General features: G+C 38.3%; 1 protein-coding gene across 1 annotated transcript in view; it reads left to right on the plus strand.

Moving 5' to 3' along the window:
* The window catches only part of LOC137169611 (uncharacterized protein C14orf132-like), a 64,058-nt gene that overhangs the window by 30,853 nt on the left and 12,904 nt on the right, over window positions 1-20,301 (plus strand). The window lies entirely within an intron of this gene.

Genomic DNA, 20,301 nt, shown 5'->3' on the forward strand with positions numbered 1-20,301 from the left:
CGATTGCATGAATGAGGTTAGTTGACTCTGTAGACTAACCACCTGTTTCCTCAAGTCCTCAATAGCACTGAGGCTGATCTCATGACTCTCCTCTGGCACACAGGCATATGCACCATGGAACTGCAACTGGGCTTTCTGCTTTGTAGCACCCATATGTTTTTTCATACGACTGGCTTTCGCTTGCTGTTTGTCTTCTTCAGAGCGTATCATTAGCAAGAGATCTGAAAATGTGGGTGGACTACTTTTCTTTTGTTCGAGTTGCAGGGTGTTGAGCAAGGCATTATCCCAACACCCCCTGCAGAACTGCTTAAGAAGGTGTCTGTCTACCTCCTCGTGTGCAACACCGCCCCTTTTTATCACAAGGTTTAAAACTAGCTGCAGCCGATGGAGGTAAGCGGAGGGCCTCTCACCCAGGTCTTGGAGGGTGTTCAGGAATCGAGCGAAAAGTTCCTCCCCATCTTCCACAGTGCCAAAAGCTGAGTCTAGTAGCTGTAGATAGGCTGAAGGGGGTGACTCAGGCCGTAGCCCTTTGACAACGTCAGCTGCGGGCGGGAGCAAGCTCTCAAAGATCTTTCTGGATATTTGCAGGGGGGACATGCTGGAATCAGTTTGGAGCAGCTCAATATGTGAGCGCCAAGTATCATAGTCGGTTTCATTATTAGGTCTGGGGGCCTTTCCAGAGAAGGAGCGGAGTCTCACTGGGGATTGCACTTGTGGGACAGCATCCTGTCTCCGTACGATATGCTCAACCACGACCTTCTGGACTTCAGGTGGATTCATATCACTTAACGAAAGGGATGGTAATCTCTTTCCATTTGTGAGTAGGGCAGAGTCAGTGGCACCTAAGCCATTATTGCTTGGTGATATATCTGAGAATGAGATGAGAGGCTGTTGCTCAGGGCCCAGAGGTGATGGTATGAAGACAGTGGGCTCAGCAGGTATGGGGGGAGAGCCTTCAGCTCGTGGTTGCATAGCTTCAACATCTTCACCTATCTGAGACATCATTTCTTTCAGCACCTCACCATAATCTTTACCACTCTGCTTAGCCAGCTCCTTGAGCTCAGCCAGATATGTCTTGGTAACATTGCTGCCGATCTTAGTAGTGTACACACTGCTTAGTGTCTTTACTTCATAGGCAATGGGGGGATTGCTATGTACTGTGTACGTAAGCGGCAAGTGAGGTTCTAAGCCTTCCAAGGCTGAACCACTCGAGTACTCAACGATCAGGTTTTGGTAGAGTTCGTCTGATAGATCATCAACAACAAGGGATCTCTCAATTTTGCCATACTTCTTTAGATAGTCAATTACCTGTTCATCTTGATCAGCTATCTGTGTCAGACCATTAACAATAACTGCACTTGGGATTTTAACATCATACCTTTGTACAAAGTCCATATTGGACATGATTTCAGTATTGATATTCAAATTAATTGGCTCCTGGCTGGCTCGCCAATTCTGTAACCCTTGTTACGATGTAATAACAGAGCACAGGTAAGTAATAGTCAATAGTAATAACTGGACCAGTAACAGAAGACACTAAGCTTTTAAGAGCCAATATTTTGAACATCAATAATGACACAGACTACAATGGTTTGTATGTTTGTGGCCACTTGTTATTTCAAGCTGAAAGTCAACATGTAATACAACAGCTTTTTTTGGAAAGAACAATGTATGAAAAATAACAAACTAAAATAATAAAGCCGGCAAAATAAAACAAAAGATACCCTTTGTTCCCAAAGTTAGTCCTTATTGCGTTGGGGCCCTTTTTCTGACCAATTGTCAGTGTATCACTGTCTATTTTAGTCCTACCGCACGGTCCGTGAGAAAGGAGAAACCAAGGAACCCTGCACGCATCTCAGGTTCAATACCAGTGGTTCGGTTCGGCTCGCCACCCAGTTCACACTGGGAATCTCGGTCTAGGGATCTGAAGCCTTGCAGGAGTCCAGCAGGAAGTACTGGCTGCGTCCCCTTTTCCTTTATGGTATCACCAAAAACCTGACCTAGAGACAGGCCAGATGAGATCCGAATATCTCATTACATTCATACTGTCTGCATAAATCATGTTCATTTTCTAATCTCCCATGAATTATTACCAATTAATAATAATATTTTGTATTAATTAGTTCAAAACATGTTCTCAAAAAGGTTTAGTTGTACAACAAAAATATATCTTTAGTTCCAAGTGTTCATTTGTAGTTGTGTAACTATAAATACATTCAAAGTGCTTCTTATAATCATGTTCAAATACACAGTAATAACCATCTACAAATACTCAAAATTATGTGGTTACACAAGTAACTGACAAAAGTACATTTCACAAAAATAAAGTAAAATACTGTGGAGTACCCCTTTAATTTGGTCAAAATTGCATCAAATGCAGTAAACATTAATAGTAACATGAGGCATTAAGGCTTAACGTGCTTAATTGTCTCTCCTTGCACCGGTAACAGTGAGAGATTGCACTAAATATTAACCTCTTTAATTACCATAAACATAAAATAAACATAAATTGCACGTAACACCAAATAATCATGCCAGCTAAGTGGCTAGGCTCAAGTTAACACGCTATTAGCATCGCAAAACACAGTCTCAGATAGAGCACTATTAGCACCTTTTAATGGCTATCAGCGCCAATTCACATAAATATCAGCTGCCTTACAGTCATCTTAACAGGTTTTATAGTGTTTTCACTCACCGCTGAGTCAAAGTATGAACGAGGTTTACAGCATTTCACCTCGGCAGACCCGCGAAAATCATCCGGCCTCTCACGCTGCTTTACAATCTTAAATGCAACAGTATGGCGGTCAGCAGCTGTTTAACATCATCTAGAATTAATATTACTTCGTTTAGAAGATCATTTTTAGTTCTTACCCAACGGATGGCAAAAGATTTTATTTTCTCTATGTCCCATCAGCACTTGAGGTAGCCAGCATAGGTTGTTTTTTAAAACAGGAAGTTATAACAGGAAGCGGAACTGCAGCTGATCACCTGGGACTAGTGGGGTTCATTGATTTGTTATTTGGGGATCTTGTCATACTGAGCCCTTCACTGCTGCTTGGAAAATACAATGTTGGCTGTGTTTCTCCCTTTATGCACATAGTTTCATGATTTTAAACAACTTTCAACAGATGTAGTCATTTATATGAGTTATTTGAATGATATTTACTCCAAATGTTATTTCTATACCAACACTTTTTAAATAGTTCTTATTATTATTTTCTTAATGTATATAATCACCCTAAATTAATTATTTGTTTGTTTCAAAATAAAATGAATTGTTTTCAAGGATTTTAACGACTTTTCAATGAATTATTAACTTCTCAATTAAGATGAATTATTTTAAAGGGATAATTCTAATATTACAGGGTGTCATTTTAAAGCCTGGGCTACATCATATTTTCCTGAAGGAGCTGAGATGTACCTGAAACAGAAAAGAAGAGAGGAGAAGCCTTTTTGCTTATGAAGAAAAATAATAAAATTACAAGAGTTTTTTATGATTGATTCATGATTCAGTACTTTCATATTTTCATATTTTATGAATAAATATGATCAGTTGCTGTCGGCACTTTCATTCCTGTTCCACAGGTAGTTTTCCTGATCTGTTTTCTTTAAATATAACACTTGGCATAAATGTGTGTGTAAATGTGATGTCTTGTAAATAACCTTTGAACAAGTGAACAAATCACTTTGTCTTTTGGAGCACAATAAATACAGCATTCCACTAATCGTCTCTGTTTGCCATGCTTTAAGGAACCCTTTTTGAACTTTTTCCAGTTAATTTTTAGATAAACTACCCTCACTCAGGGTTGGAGTGTGACATTGTTTTGAGAGCAACAGTTTAGACACTGTCTGCCAGTTTTTTCATGGACAAAATTGTTTCGTGTGCCATTCATTAAACTTGGAAAAAAAAAAACGGTCACAATTTTACAGTAATACCAGCATTCAATGTTATAAAACAAACAAAAGAATAGAAAAAACAACTGAGCGTCTTAAGATATGTCTTTTGTTGAAGGGGGTAATGAGTAAGATTTTCTCTTGAAGTTATCTCAAAGTAGAGATACAGTATGCTTCAGTGATTACTAACCTACTGATTCTAGTCTATAATCTAAAGGGGGCACCCTGACACATAGTTCCTTTCAAACATACTGAGGCCTTGAAGCCCCATTAGTTACCCTCACTGGCTAAAATTTTCACTGCACATCTGCCAGTATGAAACCTTAAGATAGAAAGATATGTGTATATTTTTATTAGTTTTTACTACATCTTCTACATTGAAGAACTCGTGATTTGTGCACAGCATCACTAAAGAATACATGAAATTAATTTACTGTTTGACATACAGCATCAACCAGGCTACACAGGGTTTATTAGGGAGACTTGACTCATTTTAACACTTAATCAAATGGAACATCACACACACTATTTTATTTATTTTTATCAGTCCTCATTAAGTATCTCACTGGTATAGGATCATTACAAAATTCTGTACAGTAGCAATATGAGCTACTACGCTAGAATGCATGAAAGCAGTATGGCATATGAAAATGGATCAATCTCATTATGTAGATTGAATATTGTTCATTGCAATTCACAGTAATGATGAGAAATTGAAATATGATAAACAGAGTTCATTATCTTAATGCTTTGATAGATGTCAAAAGAAGATTTAAAGGGAGCACTGCCCTGTATTCCTCACTATTGATTTTCCTTATATGCATTTATGTATATTAGTGAATGACAGAGTTGGTGCTCATTCATCTTCATCTACATGTGTTTTCAAAACATCATGATATCGTTTATCAAAGCATATGAATGTAGACCTAATAAAGCAGAGAAGTTCTAATGGGGTCGTTACTAATCTAATAATGAGTTGTGTATCTTAAGTGGAGCTGCATGACATACTGAAAATGATTCTTTCTTGAACATTGATCAGCAGAAGAAAGTTGGCATTGTAAAACACTGCTCTAAGATGACTGATCATCATCTTGAACTGCTGAGGTGAAAACTATCTATTTATGGAGGCCTCCAAGTGGTTGCTGGTTCAATTGCTGTTAAGAGATGCATTTCAGTACTGCAAAAATCCATTGGTTAACACAACTCAGCCTTCATGTAAATGTTATCAAACCTTGACAAAAAGTGTACATACAAGGCCCCTTTACTAGCATTTTCCAGAGCTTTCAATAGCATCTCACAGTCTTCATCAACAGTTCCTCGTGTCAGATGTGAATGTCCTCCTTGATGCTTCTCTGGTTGTCCACTGACTCCTGGTTGATGACCTTTGACTTCTTCTTAGTGGATGTTGTGAATGGTTTTGGTCTGGTGTTCACAGACAGCTGATGATGTCTGTTTATGGTGTTCATTCACTCTCTTGTCCAGTGTGCTCACAGTTTCACTTATGTATTGTTCTCCAGAGCTGTTACCTGTGATGTCATAATGATGTCATACAGTACATCACCAGTCTTCCTCTCAGGGTGTGGTCCAGTCTTTAGGGTGTAGCAGCAGAGATCTGAAGGTGTTGTATGGGTTTGTGGTAAGTGCTGACTCCTTGTGACTTGAAGCCTCTGGGTAGATGTTCTGACAATGCAGCCTTATGAGAGACTCCCACCAGGATGCTTCAGATGGTCCCTGTTCAGTCATCGGTGTCCATTCTGGTCTTAAGTCGGGGCTGACTACTGATCTTTGATGTTGTAAGTGGTGGTTAGAGTTCCAATTAAGATCATACATTGGTCTGTGTGAGTGGGTTTGTTGTACACTGTGGTCTTTATGTTCCCATCAGCCTACACATGAACACAGGGACAGATGTGTGGGTTGGTGTTACTGATGTGCTGGATAAAACCATTGATACTGGAGCAGTGCAGTCTTGTCAAAACAATCTGTTCAAAATATCCCAAGAACAAGTTAGCTACAATAATGGTGATAGGTGACACCATGACTAGTCCCTTAGTTTACTTTTATTTCATGAAAATCCTGAAAGTTGTGTTGCAAATGGAAAGGGTTCATTCTTTTGGTAGGCGTAAATATGATCAGTAAATGTTATGACAATATGCACTGCCGATTTTTATGATTCCTTTGTAACATTTTGAAAATTCACTCATAGTGGCTTGATAATCAGACTGCCATTTCTTCTTACTTCATTCATTCAGTCTGAGATCATATTCATGTTAGGTGATTTTTTTTTGGGGGGGGGGGGGGGGGGGTGTTACCAGTAGTGACTGTTAAAGCTGTAGTAGTATTGAGAGGAACAGCTCATTTTTTTGAAGACAACTGAAGAAGTATGCAGATTTAAGAATTGCTTCTTTAAGGTGACTTAGAAACAACCTGCACAGGCAACCCCACTCCTCCAAGTCTGACACCATTTTTTTTTTTTCACTTTTTGTGTTGCAACTTTTCATGGATGTATTGTAGCTATTGTTCTAATTCTGGTTCTGTCACAGGAAGATGACATCCACATTTCTAATCCTACCTATAAAGCTTTGTTTGGCTAACTCTCCAACTGGAGAAACAGCACCAAAAAGCACAAAACCAGACCCGCTGCAAACACTGAAAACACTGTGTGATGTGGGCAATGATCCAGAAGTCTGGAATCAGGCTAGGTAGAAAAGTCAGTTGGGTCACCAAAAATAGGGTTCATCCTCCAGAGCTCACAATGACACCAACCCTTTTGTAGACCATGCTACACTAAATTTCATAATACTCTGCCTGCCTGCAGTTTCATTTCTTAAGTACTGTTGCACTGAAAACCATATCTAAAGCAGTGTGTCCTAGTGGTTGTATGATTCCTTGTCACAATGAGCTGTAATTTTCAATGAAGAACATGTGAAAGCCCTATAATGTATGCTACTTTAACCACAGGCAGATTCTTTGCCACAGTCTAGGTTTTTCTGACCCAATGGACTTCGAGGTCTCTTTGGCACCCTGATTATATCGCATTACAACACCTGTAGTAGCATGATGTAGTGAGTCATCATCATCACTGTGAAGTTGTCCTACGAAGACTGTCAGTGCTTCAGTCAAAAGGGGTAAAACACAGATGTAGCAGAAGTAGATGTATCACATTTTGTTGCCTCCTGTGCCAAACTACCAAAGCAATGTTGCCTCAAGAGAGGAATTATTCAGAAACCTCCCTTCCTAGCTTTCATAGAGAGCACAAAACCTCTTGCAAGCATAAGTCTGATGCATGAGAGTTTATGTACAGGTTGGTAGTCAGTTCTACCAATTATTATGGACTGGTATTATAAGTAGCGCTCAATAAAAGCTCAGCTGACTAAAATGTACAGTATGTAAGCCATTTAAAACGGCCAGCAATATAGAGAACCAAAATGAAAATCTGAACTTCCGCATTCTGTTCCATAAGTAAGAAAACTTAATGTAAAATCACATTAGGTCCGCATCCTTCAAAAGCAGCATTTGTAGACCGAATGCGTCACAGCGGCGCGACATAGGCTGTCACATTTCGAAGGCTCCTCCAAATGCAGCAGGGAAATGTAAATCTGCTCGGACAATTGCAGACATGTGAGGAGCCTCCGACCAGCCGGTCATCTCAGCTGCTAGCAGCCCGACTCCTGAGATGATCAACCGGTCAACATCAGTCATCCGTAGGGAGAAAATGACGAACATGATCTGTGCAGCTTTTTGATTATTTATCGCTGGCTCTAATGTCTCTGCAGCATTTTGATATATGATATAATTCCTTTTGGAAGATAAATGTTGGTCTCACAGATGAAATCTAATAATTGTAGCTGCCACATTAGTTTGTCTGAATGTAAAGTGAGGTTTCATATTTTTACTGGACAGAAGTTACAAAGTTTGGACAAAAACCTAATTTTAGAGATGTTCTTGAGTTGAAAAAAAGATGACTGAAAATTTTTTACTCAGTAATCACATATTACACCTAAATGTTTAGCTGCCTGCTGAATATTATGTGTCAAGCAGAATAGTTGTTGGACTTTGGGAGCTTGAATTCTATAGGCTGACTCAGATTCCTCACCATTCAATGGACACAACACAAAGAGTCTCGTAGCTTTAACTGTATCTGTCCATTAGAGTTTTGCCAGAGCCCAGAAGCATCTTTGCTTTTCACTCAGCTCTTACATCTCGGGCCTCTAAGTGGCCCTCACACAAAGCATCTTACAGTCAGTGAGCAGCAGGGGTCACACACTTTGTCTGGGAGCATATGTGTGTCCTTTGTCAGCCCAGTGTCACTGGCTGCTCTCATAGCAAAGCCCTCGGAGCTCTGCTGCAGTCAGCTGCCACCTCCCCAGAGAGACACAACATTCTTTAGTATCACCTGCACTGTCAAATACAATTGCTGGTGGTGGCCCACTTACTTGATTTTTACTGAGCTTTTAGTCACATGTCATGGTTTTCATTAGAGAATGGAGCCTGCTCAGTTGCGTATTTACATTGGTGTGTATTTACATTATACTTTATTATATATTATACTTTCATATAATGAAAGTAGAAATCAAAATGTGGTTGATTATTCTGTATGTCATATTTTTTTGTTTATTATTTGTGAAGTTTGATTTGACTGTTTATTTGCAAAAAAAAAAGTTTTATGTGCCTGTAAGCTCAAAGGTTTCTACAGTCTGGTGCTGGTTTCTCACAGTTTAGTCAGATTAGTTTAGCATAATTTTGCTTTGATAGTGTTCATCATTCCCGTTAGAGACTGCTGACAGAACATCTTTACTGTTTCAGATTAAAAGCTTTTAAATTACTAAATAACGGGAGGCTTTTATTGTGAAGAATTTACAGGAAATGAAACGTGTTCCTCACCGAATCAGCAGAGCTTTGTTAGAAGTGCAAAAAACTGGTTGACATAACAACATATGGAGATATTTGGAGCTCTTTGTTCAGTGGATCAGTTAGAAATAATGCAGGGAGGAATAGTAGAGCAGAGACAGCCACAGTGATGTTGATCTTTGATGAAGAGCCGCCGATAACCAGCACACCTCCCAACAGGTAAACCACTTATTTTACTTTGCTGTGCTGTGTAATGGAGTCATGGCTTGGCGTGACTATCTCCAAAACAATGGAAAACTGCCATAATGTTAGCAAAGCAGAGCAGTGAACTGGCAGGCTGTTCGTGGAGCAGATGATCATATAAAGAAATCCGTCACAAGCCGACTTCGGCTCGAGCTGAAAGTAGAAAAAAATGTTGGAAACAGACTGTTCAGAGCAGTCTGAAGCCGGTGCTTTTTGCTCACAGGAATTACTTCCAAATATGTTTACCTCATTATTTGACACATTGGTCACTTTTAACATGAACATCCGTCATTGTAACATTATATATATATGCCACCAGGAAAAGAAAACTGTTAGGATGGAAAGTCACTCAGAATATGAATGAAGCGGTTTGTGTGATTACAGAGGTTTGGGTGCACTTTCACCAAATAAAATAACAAATATTATGGAACACAAGTATGCCAAGCTTTCGACCTGCTCCGGGCAGTCAGATGGCGCAAGACGCAATCATTCTTGGCACCAAGATTTCAGTGCGCTGTTTGATTGGCTTCGCCACACCCTCTACGGTTCCTCTCTTTCCACTGTGGCGCACAGCCAGTCACCAAGATACCAAACCGGTGCAGTCGAGGAAATACCAGTTTGCTGGTGTGACACTGCTTCGTGCCAGCATGGAAATAGAGCCTATGGTATGACTTTGCTGGAATAGTTCCCATGTCGGTTACACATGTCGGTCTGTAGGTTAATTTGCATACACACTCCGCTAATGGCTAGACAATTACATGTTCACAACATCAGATATTCTTTTTAAATGGATAAAGTGCCGGCGTAAAACTCTTACACAGAGTGTTGCATTATGGGTTGTTTGTAGCCTTAATGCTGCTAGGCTAGCAAGTGTCTTAAAGTCTTTTTATAGTGAGTGTGTTAGAGTCAGTCAGCACTAAAAGTGTTTCGTTAGTCCAGGTGGAGTTAGTCCTGAAGGAGTTTCTGAAGGATCGTGTAACGTGTTTTTGCCACAGAGGCAGTAATTATGGCCACGGGCCTGGTGTAGCTCAGGAAAACATTAAAGCCTGGGAGATTTTCTTTTCCCCATAGTCATTTAGTTCTTAATGAAACAGCATGAAATACTATCTGCATCAGTAGGTGCAATGCTGGATTTATGTTAAACCTCTCACAGGACTGGCATTATGGTAGCTTTACGGTCATGTGATGATGAAAATGAGCATAAAGAAATAGTTTAACATTTGCGTTTGGTATTGAGCCTAGCTTAGCAGAAAGACTGGAAACAGCTAACCTGGCTGAACGTCACATAACAACATGTTGAATCTAGTTTGTTGAACCCATGCCTGAACAGAAATGTAAAGATGACAGTTTGTGGTTTTATGGGGAGGTCTGTACTGGAAATACTTGACAAACAACAGTTTATCCATTTGCCAAGAACTTCTGCATCTGCAGGTTTTGGTGTACAGAATGGTAACAAACCTGACAACTTCACTTTGATGCTGCACACAGTCTCTGCATCTGGCTGCTGTTCACCAAAGCAACATGTTTTTACATGCATGTACAAGTCAAACAAATGAGATGCAAAGTGTCAGTCAGTGTTTTGGAGGTGTCAGTGGATGTATTTTTTAACTTTGAACAGAACCAGGTTAGCTCCGTATTCAAAGGATAACTTCACAAGATCACATGTACCTCGTCCCTCCTGTCCATACTGGCCGCAAAGAGATATCTTTATAAAGCGATTACAACTGAAATGATGGGGGACAAAATCCCCAGTGCTCATTCTGTGAAAAAATGCATTTCAGAGTCCAGTTGAAAATAATATGAGGCTTCAGTCTCAGTCGCAGATAAATTAAGTTGCTATCTTCCCAAGTTGTCTTTATAGTACAGACTTCCCTCTCTGTGCTTCCATGGACAGTGTTTACTTGCCAAACCACAGTTGAAGAACATTTGCTCTCATCTGTACTAAAAAGCCTGCAACTTTAGAAGATGCCCATTTGATTTATCTAACTCAGACTGCTGAAAACTCATACTTCATCCAAACTGTAAAATGCATTTTTACACAGAATAAGGACTGTGGATTATATCCCCCATCACTTACATTGAAATCGCTTGAAAAAGAGATTTCCTCAAGGTCAGTATGGACAGGAGGAACAACTACAGTGCCCGCAAACTCTTTTAATTTACTTACGGGCGTTAACTTTTTTTTCTTTTTTTTTTTAAAGATGGATTTGAAGAAATGTGACCCACAGACATGAGATTGATATTGATCTTCTCATCTCATTCTCAGAAAGAAAACATATAAAAGTATTTCTCAAAATGATTTGCTTAAGTACAACTGAATTTGAATAGCATGTTTTATTGTTTTATAGCATAAATATCTGCTCTGTAAATCACATCTTGTGCTCTCCTTAGAGAAAAAATCAGTATCCAAAAGGAGGAAATGTATATTTTATAGTTTTTGGTTTCACAGCAGTGCTTGCTGTCTGTACATTAACCAGTGAGAATGCTCTCAGTTGTCTGTATACAACTGACTGAGGGAGGAATTATTTGCATATAGCCAGTGAAATTATTTTGATTGGATATTTGCATTAAGCATTAAGTTAGTTTTTTGATCAAACACTTAAAGTTGTTGTCTCTTCCTTCACTTCCTCTGTGAGTCTTGAACAGGGTCAGACAAAGAAGATGACTCTTACATGAAGAAGATAAGATATTTAGATTCTGAACCTCCTGTTTATTATTTTAAACCAAAGAGTTCACATGAGGTTTATAGTCTCACTAACTGCTATCAGCCTTTTGCAGCGTCACATCAGTCAGCAGGGAGGTGCAAGGACATCACTCAATGATGTTATCTGTTCCAGATGTATTATATGTGGCTGCACAGCTCTGTGATGCCAGCTCTCATTCATCTCCAGTCCATTATCTGTCCATAGTGGAAGGACAAATGGAGGGTGAACGAGGTGTCAGGAGCTGTCTATGTCTGCTTCCCAAAATGCACTGCTGCTGGTTAATATGTTGCCATAAGAGCTACACTGTGTCTGCATGCACTGTTGCTCTTGATAGCAGCATCTAATGGTATAGTACTATTACTACCAATTATGGTAAATTGGTAAATTATTACCAATTGTGTAACAAGCTACTTACTCCACATTATATAATCAGGACAATGTTATATTATGTAGTTGGTTGAAAATATGTTTTGATTTAATGCAGATTCCTGACCAAAGAAGTGAAAATCATCTGGTTTAGTGGTTGTTTGTGAGGACTACAAATAATAGATAATAATTAAACTTAATAACCTGTATCATCATATTGATGATGTTGCTGCTGACAGGATTGGGAGGTTGACTTAGACCACAGGTTTACAGATGAGGAGTGGGAACAAGTTTTAAGTAGAATCCATTTTTCTTCCATCTGTACCTGTCATAGTCTCATTCAGATCAAATTTATACATGACATACACTGGACTAAGTCAGACTAGCAAAGATTAAACCAGATATGAACCCTACATGTGACAGATGTAAGCAGGCACCAGCCTCCCTGCCACATACAGTGTGTTTTGGCTTTGCTACATTCATCTGAAAACATAAGATTTTTGAGGGATGGCAAGGAAGATATTCTGATTTCTGTTGGTTTGGTAACCATTTATTTCCCACTTCTCCTCTCTTAGTGCTGCTGGGATCACTCCTATCCTGTCATTTGTTTCTTAACCTTTTCACCTGAGAATCAACATTCTGGAGAGCTCTTGACCCTAAAATTTTGACTTGATGATGCCACTATATGAAAAAATCAGGTGATCACCAGTTTTTACAACTCATCCTGTGGGGAACATGACTTTGTACACCAGTTTTCATGGCAATCCATTCAATATGTGTCACAATATTTTAGTCTGGACTGATTGACTGCAACTGCCATCTCTAGACTCACGTTTCCAGCATTGCTGATAAAAAAAAAAGATGTAAATTTGTAATGTAAATAAAATGTAAATACAACAGCTTTGGAGTTATTGAAATTGTCACCCTCTCACTTTAAATGGAGCAGACAAACTGTTTCTTTAATATTTCTGTCTTTGCTCGCATGAATGACTGACTGATGAGTTATGATTTGAAGGACAATTTTATTTAGTGGTCAGGTGGAGCTTAACATTAATATCAACTCATTTCATTCACAGACATGTCACAGAAATACATGTAAAACACATGAGCACAGAGAAATCTTTATTCCTTCAGAGGAAAACAATTGACATTGATGTGCCTATATTTAGCAGAGCTACCATATTAACTAAAAAACTGGTATGACAAATTACCAAATGATCAAATATTGCAGAATATCAATATGATGGAATCTCTTCCTTCACCTTCTCAGTATGCAGAGGACAAATGGCTTCTGCTCATTAAGTGCCAGGCGCTCATATTAGAACCTGTGAAAAGGCCATCACTATAGATTGTCAGGGTAGAAATCCAATAATTGCAGCGCCGTCTCCAAAATGAGCTCTTGGAAGCAAGAGATGATTAAATGTCTGACATGCTACGTGTTGGAGTATTGATAAGCAAAAATAGGGGGACTGAGGGACTGAGATAATGCAGTTATTCAAGGTTTTTTTTTTATCATTTTAAGGAAGCCATGGAGTACAGATCAGGTTACATACTGTATCTATGCAACTGCCACATTGGTTTTATCTTCCCATAAATTAGAAAGTCGTTTATTAGCTTCCACTCAGAGAAAAGGTGGAGAAAACACAAAACAGCTGGTCATTATACTGTCATTATGCATTTTTTGTTTTTTAATGATAAACTAAAATCAACAGTATCTGGACGCTAAAGCACAAGGACTCATCACTGGTGTTTGGGGGTAAAGAAAAACGCCCACAAAACAAGCAAGACATGAAGCTGGCTACAAGTTTGGCTATAGAAGCTAATTTCTGCCAGGAAAAGAAACAAGCACCAATGAAAAATAAGGAACAACAAAAGAAATGCTCCTGGTAAGCCAAAAATAATGAGGTATAAGTAAGACTGAGAGTTTACAGTCATGCTAGTGGCTCTTTGAGATTGTAGTATTGCAAAGTGGTGCTTTGAGCTAAATGCTAACATCAGCATGTTCACAATGACAACGCTAAGATGCTTATGTTTATATAGCCAGAACAGCGACAGTTACATTTTGTCATCAGAAATAAAATTTGACATTGAAAACAAAACCTGAACTGAAAAAGGAAAACACATTGTAATGCAAAAAAATCAAAATAAAATAAGATAAGATTTTAAGATTGTAATTTTTTAGTGTCTGTGTTTTATTTTTCTGTGGAACTTATTTCATTTCCAATACAACTTTTACAAGTGTTTCAATGGCAATGTTTTCTTTTTCAGTTAAGGTTTTGTTTTCAATGCCAAATTTTATTTTTGATTCCAAAATGTAACTGTCACTGTCCTGGCTCTATAGATGGTCAGCAGGTATAACATCTACCTGCAGCTGTGGCTCAGGAGGTAGAGCGGGTCATCCACTAATTGGAAGATTGGGGGTTCGATTCCCACCAGCTCTTCCAGTCTGCATGTCGAAGTGTCCTTGGGCAAGATACTGAACCCCAATTGCTCCTAATGGCTGTGCCATCAGTGTGTGAATGGTTAGTTCCTCTGATGGACAGGTTGGGACTTTACATGGTAGCCCCTGTACCCTTTCAGTGTGTGAATGGGTGAATGTGACACATAGTGTAAAAGTGTTTTGAGTGGTCAGAAGACTAGAAAGACGCTATACAAGTACAGTCCATTTACCATTTACCATGTCCACCATCTAATTTGAGTGTGTTCATATGCTAACATTTGCTAATTAGCACTAAACAGAACTACAACAAAGTAGAGCTGAAGCTGGTGGGAATGTCATTGGTTTTGGACATATTTAATTGTCCAAAGTAGGCTCTTTGGACAATTTTAACCGGGTAATGGCGCTGCATTGAAAATTAAGAGGTCAACAAAATGATTACAAGTCATCATGTGGTGACCATAGATGTCTGTACAAATTTTTGCGGCAATTCATCTTATAGCTGTTGAGGTACGGCAGTGGACCGACAAACATTGTCGACCACTAGTGTGGCTAAAATTTTGACTTCCAACTTATGAGATAGTAAGTCAAAATTATTAGGTAATGACTGAGATTTGGTTTAGCAAAAATTAACTCATATTTTTGACTTTGTACACAGATCCTTAACTTAAGTAAAAGTAGCAATAGCACAATTTAAAATTACTCAATTACAAGTAAAATCCCTGCATTTAAGATCCTACTTAAGTAAATGTACAGAAGTATTATCAGCTAAATATACTTAAAGTATTAAAAGTAAACTCATTTTACAGAAAGTCAGCTGCTGTGACTGACATCAGCTGGGTATAGGAAAGAAAAAAAAAACTTCTAATCATCGGATACAGTCTTTTTCCTCTGTATCAAAGTAATCCAGGTACTCGTTTTCTGTAAAGGAAGTACCAGCAGACAAAGCAGCAGGACTTTCCATGATTCTTTACCTCATGATCCTATATTAAAACCTTACATCTTTTGTGTGTGTGTGTATATGTATGTGACAAAAACAGATACAGACAGTAGCTTTTTGCTTGTTGTGGTCAGGTTTTAGTAGTTGTACCAGCAGTGCAGCACCTTTGTACCAGTGTACAACCTTTTCCCCCAGCATCCTCCTCCAGCACACGACACTAAGGATTGCTGCCATATGATTGTTGTGGTATTTCCTCATCTTAATTACTGCACAATCCATTCTCTGATCGATTTTTACAAGCAAATTTAAGAAGAAAAATGAGAAAATATCTGTGAATGACACCTATTGCAAGTCCATTGTGTTGAAGTACAGAACCAACATAACAAAACATCTAATACTATCCAGATACTTACACTGCACTGTACATTCTGTTTTCAGAATAACAAAAACCTAAAGTGAGTGCTCAGGCTGCTCCCAGTGAGAAAACAGCTGCTGCAGGCTCTCTGACTCTGTTGTAGAAGACAGTGCATCATTTCCTCGTGTGCTGGCCCTGCAGGCAATAGAAAGGAGCATTTAAACCACAGAGAGCATTTAAACCCCCCATGACTGTCATCCAACAGAAGGCTTATTTGTTGCCCATAGCAACTCCAAGATGTTCAGCCTGTGCAACAGCTGCTTTGCAAAGTGCTCTCTTGGCCTATAAGCATCACACCACCAGTGATATGCAAGATAGACAGTGATATGCAAACCGAGGATAGAAACTCTGCACAGGGGAATTCAGGTGATAAAGTCATTCTTCATTTTATTTGATACATAAGGTGTAAATGCTGGAGACATACTGTAGGTTTATACATAACTATAAAGCGCTGAGAGAGGAGACTAACTGTGCAGAACGTATTTCAATTTACCGACTGTAGAAAAACATGAATGTTTGTTTGTTCAAATTCCTGATACAACTTATGTTTTATGTTTGACAGTCTAGCTTTCCTTTTAGGAAAACATATGGTTTGCTTTTCGTCCCTTCACTTGGATGTTGTTTTCTTCACTGTGCAGAATGATGTATATGCAGAGTTTGTTCTCACGTTCATCTGTAGAAGGAGGAAAGTTTCTCTGTAATCACCTTAAATCTCAGGTTAACACATGTACCTACCAGCATGATTTGTGACATCACAACTAGCTTGGAGCTAATTGTCCAGTATGCACCTTACACAAACACTGAGAATGGACTTTACAGTGAGGTAGGAGACATCTTGTGTCCAGCAGTTCAACTTCTGAAATGAACAATATTTACATATTCAGAGATTCTGTATTTTTATACGACTGAGAAGGAGGATTAAGGATTTTTCAGCAGATTTTTTAACTTTTTTTTATCAGATACAAATTATTATCTATTTCTAGATGTAATAAAACATGCAGGGGAAGAACAACTGTTCAATCTTACAGAGAATGTACAGCACATTAAGCCTGACGCATGGATGCTGCAAAAGAACAAAAACAGGTATAGGAAATAATGTTCACAACATTAAATTCTGATCAACCAGACCTGTCTCAGTTGTCTTCAGGCTTTACAATAACGATACATATACCTCCTGTTGCATGTGAAGTGGATGTAAACATGTATGCATTTTATTGTAAACAATAAAATCTAGTGATAGCCTGGAGAAATCAGTACTTAACATTTAACATTTTTTAGATGGAAAATGCCTTTCACTGATGCAGGATGGAAATGCAATTGGCAATAATGACAAACATATACACCTGTTTGAAGTCAGTTTGGAAGTCTGTTAATCTAATAGTTGCTTTATAAGCTAATGTTTTACCTTAGTTGACCTTCAGCAAGTGTTCCTAACCTAACAGTGCTTTTGTTTCTTACAGTTTTTGAAAATAGTTTGTCTGGTTAGATAAATCAGACCAATATATCTGTGCATATAGTTTCCTTAATTATTGACTGAGTTGTGAGTTAGAAAGCTGCCCACCAGGGAGCCAATATGTGGATTCATGTGTTGTGCCCAGAAAGCCATTTCACAAAGCCTTTATGTCTGTGACAGACATGTCTATTACCCAACATGGTGTTTAAACAGCCAGTTGGAGCAACATGTGTGTTCTGTGATGCAAGTGAATGAGCATCATGTAGCCCACTGCTCACTCAGACAGTTTGTTATCCTTTGGTATCACAGTCTATATTATCTTTATTTCATCATCATTTCATTTATATATCACAAATATATCACTTATACCACATATATATACCACACAAAGAAGACTGAAAGTCTATGTTTAACTGGCAGCTGCATGCATTTTGACTCGGCTGACTGAAGCAAGGGAGAAAGTAGCATTGTTACAGAGTGTCAAAACCTTGTGTGGAGAAGGTCAGGTGGTGTTTAATGTGTCCACAAATCATCAGACTTTTTAAAATCATTATTTTCTGTTATTATTTTTTGGTTGGTGTTTTTACCTTAGTGACTGGTAAGATGGGAAGAGTGAGAAGGGGTTTGATATGCCAAAATTGTCCCCGGCTGGAATTGAACCAGGGATGTTGCAGTTGCATATTATGCATCTTAACTGCAAAGAAGGTTAACTGCACATGATAATAATAATAATAATAATAATAATGATAATAATAATTTGTGCATTAAAATGTGTTTTGATAACAGTTCTATCAAGAAATGTGCATTTTATTTTCATTGTCTTCGTTCAGTGAATGTTTGATGTTTGTCAGTTATTGAGAAGATTCTGGCAGGCTTTCAATTGTTGCTATGGTGGTTGCTATGGATGCTGCTGTTGCTGAAACCACGAAGTTGCATGTTGTTTGAATCATTGTCTTTGTGTTGTGTGGTTATCTGAGCTGTTATGTTATTTGTGTTATTTTATGTAACTGTTTGATGATGTTCTTTCAATAAAAAAAAATGTAGATCGTCACAGGGATGAATTGAATTTGAACTCCAGAATTTGAAGCTTTGTGACTGGTTGGCCTGAGGACCCATCCAGAAGTATTTTCCTCTCTATCACTGTGTTAAGGTTTTCATTTACTGATATCTTTAACATTTCTCAACACAAAAACACAAAAGTGTTCTTGATACCTCTGCAATATGATAGGTTAATGTTATGGTCAGAAATAGTGTTGCTCCTGGCACCAGATCAGTTTCCTCTGTGGTTAACTTAGACCTTTCAAAGTGTGTTACCATAGAAACTGCTCTGAGATTAGCTCTAAGTGCAGGAAAATTAGTTGTTAATCTACTGCAATTGTTAACACATTGGTGAGCATTCAGGAGGCAGTGGCTGAACAAATATTTTGAATCCATAACAAACAAGCTCCTTAAACACAGTTTGAAGTGCTAAATAACTCCCGCCAACACTGAACACCAACCCAAATCCCCATTTCTAGAATACTAGCAAAAATATCTGAAATAAACCAACATCTTTACTTTTTCTTAACATAGATCATCTAGATGCAGTGTAATTATTAGTTTGGCTTTACTAGATATTTGATACATTCAATAGATACATCATTTCATGACCTTATTTACAACCCTACTTTGTAAACTGGAAGAACTACAACTGTGATGCTGATTTGTATCAAGCTAGGGAACTATAGTTTTTAAAAAATATTTTGTAGTTTAGTTATGATAGTTTTCTAGTCTGCAGCCCCTTTTGTTCTAATTATAAGCCTTCAAACATACACCAAGGTCAAGGTTCAAAGGTCAGTATTTCAAAGCAGGAGCCATGTAGAATCTTCATACTGACATATGTTACTCTCCAGGTTGAGATCTTTCCAACGATGTATTTGGTTACGACAAAGTTTTAATTTTCTCATTTCATGGAAACAAGACATCCCAGGCCTAGTTTCAGAGACCACTTTGAAGGCCTAATATATAAAACGAAGCTTTTGGTTTGTTTCTTTGTTTTTTCTTTTTTAGTGGAAATAGTGACCAAAATACGTCACCTTCAGAGATTACAATACTGCTGACAATCTAGGGCTTTACTACAGGCTAGGAGGAAAGCAGTGTTTGGGTTAACAGCAAGCAAGTGTCCAACTATCAGACGCTCTCTGTCCACACTGAATCCTTTAAATATGCACCTCTGTTATGTCTTGTAAACAAACCACATATCTATCAGCTGTGTGCTCAAGATCAGACTGGAGTTGTAACCACCCAAGTAAAAGATGGGTGAATACTTGCTATCCTACATTTGTACTTTTTATACAGAAAACACACATTTTATATTGTGACATTTAGATGTTTCTTAACTGGAAATGACAAACGATATAACCAACAGCAACTTAAACAGAAACTTCAAGCTCCCTGGTGATCTTCCTCCAGCCAGCTGCTCCCTAATTCAGGTTTTTGTAATGAGGTATCATAGAGATAACTCCTCGTCCATGACTCACTTTCTTTTTTTTTTTTCTTTTTTTTCCATGACTCACTTTCAATGCGAGTGACAGGTAGTAAATAGAAACAGGATGTCCAACAAAAGTTCAACTCAAAATAGTGTGCCGAATCGTGCTGCCCAGGACATTCACAGACAGTTCCAATAGAAAATAAAGCAGTGAAACTGATTTTGTCACTGACGCTCGCTGGTGTCCCATTCAGTTAGGACATGGTGTTAAGGTTAGGGCTGAAAAGACCAACCCGTCATTCATGCATAGGCTACTATTTACACAGCCCTGGAAATTTTTTGTGTCTTCATGATTCTTTGTCTTGGGATTTTATGTCAGTTTGACATACAGTAGCACATTCAGTCAGAACCTGTTTTATTAGCCAATATAAGTATACAAAGAATGTGTCTTGGTGTTTGCTGCCAAAACACCGAAGAATAAAAATAGGTAAAAGTAAGGTAATAATGGTAATAATTAAATAATGAAAACAAAG

The sequence above is a fragment of the Thunnus thynnus genome, chromosome 18 (genome assembly GCF_963924715.1).
Source record: "Thunnus thynnus chromosome 18, fThuThy2.1, whole genome shotgun sequence".
NCBI classification, from domain to species: domain Eukaryota; kingdom Metazoa; phylum Chordata; class Actinopteri; order Scombriformes; family Scombridae; genus Thunnus; species Thunnus thynnus.